This window comes from Nematolebias whitei, chromosome 13 (genome assembly GCF_014905685.2).
Source record: "Nematolebias whitei isolate Nwh7 chromosome 13, NemWhi1, whole genome shotgun sequence".
Classification (NCBI taxonomy): domain Eukaryota; kingdom Metazoa; phylum Chordata; class Actinopteri; order Cyprinodontiformes; family Rivulidae; genus Nematolebias; species Nematolebias whitei.
Genome location: NC_056510.1, coordinates 1,428,137 through 1,433,780, shown reverse-complemented (window position 1 = coordinate 1,433,780; position 5,644 = coordinate 1,428,137). Strand labels below are relative to the sequence as shown.

The window sequence follows — 5,644 nt, the reverse complement described above, 5'->3', positions numbered from 1 at the left end:
CTCCACTACACACATTCATACAATGCTCTACTACACACATTCATACAATGCTCTACTACACACATTCATACAGCGTTCTACTACACACATTCATACAGCGCTATACTACCACACACATTCATACAGGACTCTACTACACACATTCATACAGCACTCTACTACACACATTCATACAGTTCTCTACTACACACATTCTTACAGCACTCTACTACACACATTCATACAGCACTCTACTACACATATTGATACAACGCTCTCCTACACACAAACATACAGCGCTCTACTATACACATTCATACAGCACTCTATTACACACATTCATACAGTACTCTACTACACACACACATTCATACAGCACTCTACTACACACACACATTCATACAGGACTCTACTACACACATTCATACAGTAAGTCAAGTCACTTTTATTTATGTAGCACATTTAAAGCAGTAACTGTTATCAAAGTGCTTACCAAAAAAGATCACAGCATCAAATATTAATAACAAGATATTACAGCAACATGAATAAAAGCATAAAAACATTAAATATAATAAGAAAGAATGAAACACTCAATCAAATCACCCTGCATTAAATGTCAGGGAGTAAAAGCAAAATGGATGAACACAATCATCAACAACAAAATACCATACACTTTCATTTCAGCCCTCTACTACACACATATTCATGCAGTACTTTATTACACACATTCATACAGCACTCTACTACTCATATTCATACAGCACTCTACTACACACACATTCATACAGCACTCTACTACACACACATTCATGCAGTACTCTACTACACACACATTCCTACAGCACACTACTACACACACATTCATACAGCATTCTACTACACACACGTTCATACCACACTTTACTAGATCTGTACAAAGACTAATCAGCACTTTATCATTTTCATACACCGATGGGACACACATCAGAGGCAATGAGGGTTCAATGTTTTGCCCAGGGACACTTCAACATGTGACTGCTGGTGGAATCGAACCCACAACTCTCCTAAAGGATGACGACTGCGCTAACCACTCAACCACAGCTGCCCCTTACCATAAATAAATCAGGATAATCATCAATCTGTACATCCTGATGAGGCCCAACACGTTGTTATTATTTGGTGGCTGTTTCTGACATTGACCATTGATGGATCATTAATTGTCTGATCTAATGAAAACCATCTGAGATGATGAGCAGGAGGACCGGACCTTCACCAGAACCAGTCAGAGCAGTGAGAGCCTGAAACCACAGGCCGGTAAACAGAGACATGTTGTTCGAGGGCAGGCTGGTGTATTTAAGCCTCAGGCTGGATCATCTTTGTTCACTGGGGAACGAGGAGGAAACATGAGGAGGTTTTTCTTTTAGGACTGAAGATCGTCTGACAACCAACAGGAACTTTGCTTCTGCTGCCAAAACTGACGAGTGATCTGTCAACATCCTTTTGTCTGAAGAAAACTATTTTCACTGGCGAGGTGAAGAAAACCAACACAAGTTCTGCTGGTTTGGTTCATGACGGACCTTCCTGGAGCTCGGTTGGGAAAACTTGAGTTCTTTGGGTCTTCAGCCTCATGGATCCTTCAGGAGACCCTGCCTCCCAGCAGCGGTGAGCTTTTCTTCATTTTAACTGCAAATTCTGCTTTATTTTTAGCACTCTGCAGCATCAAGACAGTTTTTACACCTCAGACAGAGAAAGATCATCTGAGGTCAAATTAGCAGATCACATCTATCATCAGGACACAAGGACAGAGCTCTTGTCTTCTATGAGACAGGGGACATATAAAAGAAGAGAATGTTTTTAAATGATTATAAATCGTTCCAGAACTGTGCAGAGATGTGTTTCCTTCAGAAGCCACATAAGTTACGAGTCAGGTGGTCTTGTTATTCAATTCAAATTCAATTCCAGTTCAAAACTACTTTATTAATCCCAGAGGGAAATTATATGTTGTGGTAACTCACCATCCTGGTTTCATTAATGAGTTGTTCTAGATGCTGATGGCTGTGGGCAGGAAGGATCTCTTGTAGCATCTGTCTTGCAGCAGATCTGAAGAATCCTCTGACTGAAGACACTCTGTTGCTGTATGACAGTCTGTTGCTGTATGACAGTCTGATGAAGAGGATGCTGAGGGTTGTCTATAATGTTCTTCATTTGATGAAGAATCCTTCTTTGTACAATCATCTCCAGAGGTTCTAGAGGAGTCCCCAGAACTGAGCCAGCCTTCTTTATGAGCTTGTTGATCTTTTTTAAGTCTCTTGCTCTGGTGCTGCTCCTCCAGCAGATGATGCAGAAGAGACAGTGCTCTCTACAACAGACTTATAGAAGATATGCAGCATCTTGCTGCAAACGTTGAAGGACTTCAGCTTCCTCAAGAAGTACAGTCTGCTCTGTCCCTTCTTGTAGACGCTTCACTGTTGCATCTCCAGTCCAGTCTGTTGTCCAGGTGAACCCCAAGGTATTTATACTTCTCCACCACCTCCACTTCTTATCCCATGATGGAAATAGGGTTGGACCTGTTCCTGATTCTCCTGAAATCTACAATCATCTCCTTTGTTTTGTTCACATTCAAGATGAGATGATTGTTTCCACACCATGCCACAAAGCGGTCCACCAGTTCCCTGTACTCAGCTTCTTGTTCATCTCTGATACACCCGACTACTGCAGGGTCATCAGAATATTTCTGCAGATGACAGGAGTCTGTTTTATACTGGAAATCTGAGGTGTACAGAGTGAAAAGGAATGGTGAGAGTACAGTCCCCTGTGGAGCTCCTGAGCTACTGACCACCTGGTCAGACACACAACCCTTCAGTCTCACAAACTGTGGTCTGTTTGTCAGGGAGTCTTTGATCCAGGTGATTGTTGAGGCCTCCACCTGAGTCTTCTGGAGTTTCTGACAAAGCAGGTCAGGCTGGATTGTGTTAAATGCACTGGAGAAATCAAAGAACATGACTCTCACAGTGCTATCTGCCTTTTCTATATGACAGTGAGTTTGAGGAAGCAGGTGTATGATGGCATCTTCAACTCCAAGTCCATGCTGATAAGCAAACTGCAGTGGGTCCTGATATGTGCTTGTTTGTTTAGTCAGGTGGGTCAGCAGAAGTCTCTAGGACCTTCATGATGTGGGATGTCAGGGCAACAGGTCTATAGTCATTGAGGACTGATGGGTGCATTTTCTTTGGCACTGGAACAAGGCAGGAGGTTTTCCACAACACTGGAACCTTCTCCTGGGTCAGGCTAAGGTTGAAGAGATGCTGCAGAACCCCACAGAGCTGCTCTGCACAGACCTTAAGGACTCTGGGACTGACACCATCTGGACATGCAGCCTTATTCTGGTTCAGTCTCTCCAGCTGCTTCCTCACCTGACTTCTGGAGATGCAGAGGGGGGAGGCAAAGGAGGTATCAGCATCTTCTGATTTAGTTGAAGACCAATATGTAGAAGAAGGGTCCATGACTGAGGTGGTAGATACAATATTTGAGGTGTGACAGGACAGCCTTGGGTCAATGGACGGTGGTATGTATGTTTGGCTGTGGGCAAGAGAGGAGGATGCTGAGCTTGTTCCTGAACTGAACCTATTCAAGAACGTGTTCAGTTCATTGGCTCTGTCCAGGCTTCCATCCTTCTGATCCTCCTTCTGCTTGAAGCCTGTGATCCGTTTTATCCCTGACCACACCTCTCTGATACTGTTCTGTTGGAGCTTGCTCTCCAGTTTCTTCTTGTACACCTCCTGCTGTTTCTTATCTTGACTTTTAGTTGCTTCTGTGTGCTCCTCAATAATTCCCTGTCCCTCCTTGAAGGCTCTTTTTTTCTGGTTTAGCAGTTCCTTCAGGTCAGTGGTGATTCAGGGTTTGTTATTGGGGAAGCTTCTCACTGTTCTGGTGGGGATGGTGTTGTTTACACAGAAGTTTATATAGTCGGTCACACACTCAGTCATGGCATCGATGTCCTCTCCATGTGGCTGGCACAGTGCATCCCAGTCTGTAGCGTCAAAACAACCCCGCAGGGCTTCTTCAGCTTCCATTGACCATTTTCTCACTGTTCTCTTTATTGCAGGTTACCTCTGAACAAGGGGTTTATATTTTGAGCAGAGAAACACTAGATTGTGATCTGATTTACCAAGAGGGGGTCTTGCTTTAGCGATGTATGAATCCTTGACATTTGCATAAAACAAGTCCAGCGTATTGTTTTCTCTGGTAGAGCAGCTGACAAACTGTTGTCAAGTCACTGTTGAAAGTGTAGCAGAGAGAGATGCATGAATAAAATCTCCAGATATTGCAATAAACGCACTAGGGTAATGTGTCTGTTGCTTAGCAACCTCGGAGCTGATGACATCACATGCAGTCTCAGCAACAGCATTGGGTGGAAAATAAACAGTTGCCAAAATAACACTGGTGAACTCTCTTGGCAAATAATATGGATGACAACTTAGAGCTAACAGTTCAATATCTGGACTGCAGAGACGACACTTCACAGTAACATGTCCAGGATTACATCATCTGCTGTTCACGAGCACTGCCAACCCACCTCCTTTCCTTTTGCCACCCCTCTTTAAATCTCTATCTGCCTGTATGGTCAGAAAGCCTGGCAAGGAAACGCTGGAGTCAGGGATATGATCCTGCAGCCATGTCTCAGTGAAACACATCACACTGCATTCCCCATACTCTGGATGGGTCCTTGTTAGGGCCTGAAGTTCATCCAACTTGTTTCCCAGCGATCTCACATTGCCCATCATGATTGATGGAAGAGATGGTTTAAACTTGAGATTATATTGATATTATAGATTCACATGTTCTAATGGATTCCAGGGACAAACCTCAAAGTATGAAGGACTACCAACAAAAAAGAGACATCAAGAAGACCAAGGAAGTCTCCACACAGGTCATAGTCAAAGTCAAAGAGAAGAACACATCAGAGGTGGACTATAAGAAAAAACACAAAGCTCCATTAGATCCATTATTAGAAATGGAAAGATGATGTAATCACAGCAGACCTGCTAGGAGAGGTTCATCCACCAAAAGTCACAGAGTGGACCAGAGCAACATCCCTAACGGAGCTGAATGATGGAGGATCTGTCTAGAGGACCACTAGAAGCTGCACAGAGCTGGACTTCATGGAGGAGTGGACTGGAAGAGGACATCACACCTGTGGAAGACAGTGCTGTGGACAGATGAGACCAAACATTGAGGACATCATGTCTGAGGGACATCTACCACCTCATCGTGACGTCAGCATCATGGACTGAAAACTGCTCAGAGCTGAAGCAAGATGGACGTAGAAACATGCAAACGCACATTTTTACCTTGTTCTGTCATATTTTTTTCATTAGTTTCATAATAAAACATGTTTTTTCACTTTCAAAATAAAGGTTATTCTGTGTATTTTAAAACTCCTGTAATTTATTTTAAGTTCCGGGCTGTTCGGACCCCAGACAATATTTCTCAACTGCTGTCTTTAAAGGAAAAAGAAAGGAAAGCTTTAAAGAAAGAAAAGCTTTGCAGAGAGTGGTGAAGGCTGCACAGAAGATGTTGGAGTCAGTCTCCCCACCATCACAGACATCTACACCTCCAGATGCAGGAAGAGGGCCACCTGCATCATGAAGGACCCCACTCACCCAGCACACACACTTTTTGCCCC

At 43.5% G+C, this 5,644-nt stretch overlaps 1 protein-coding gene across 1 annotated transcript in view; it reads right to left on the bottom strand.

Moving 5' to 3' along the window:
• fer1l6 (fer-1 like family member 6) overlaps positions 1–5,644 on the bottom strand; it is a 101,165-nt gene that overhangs the window by 49,715 nt on the left and 45,806 nt on the right. The gene's annotated exons all lie outside the window — the stretch shown is intronic.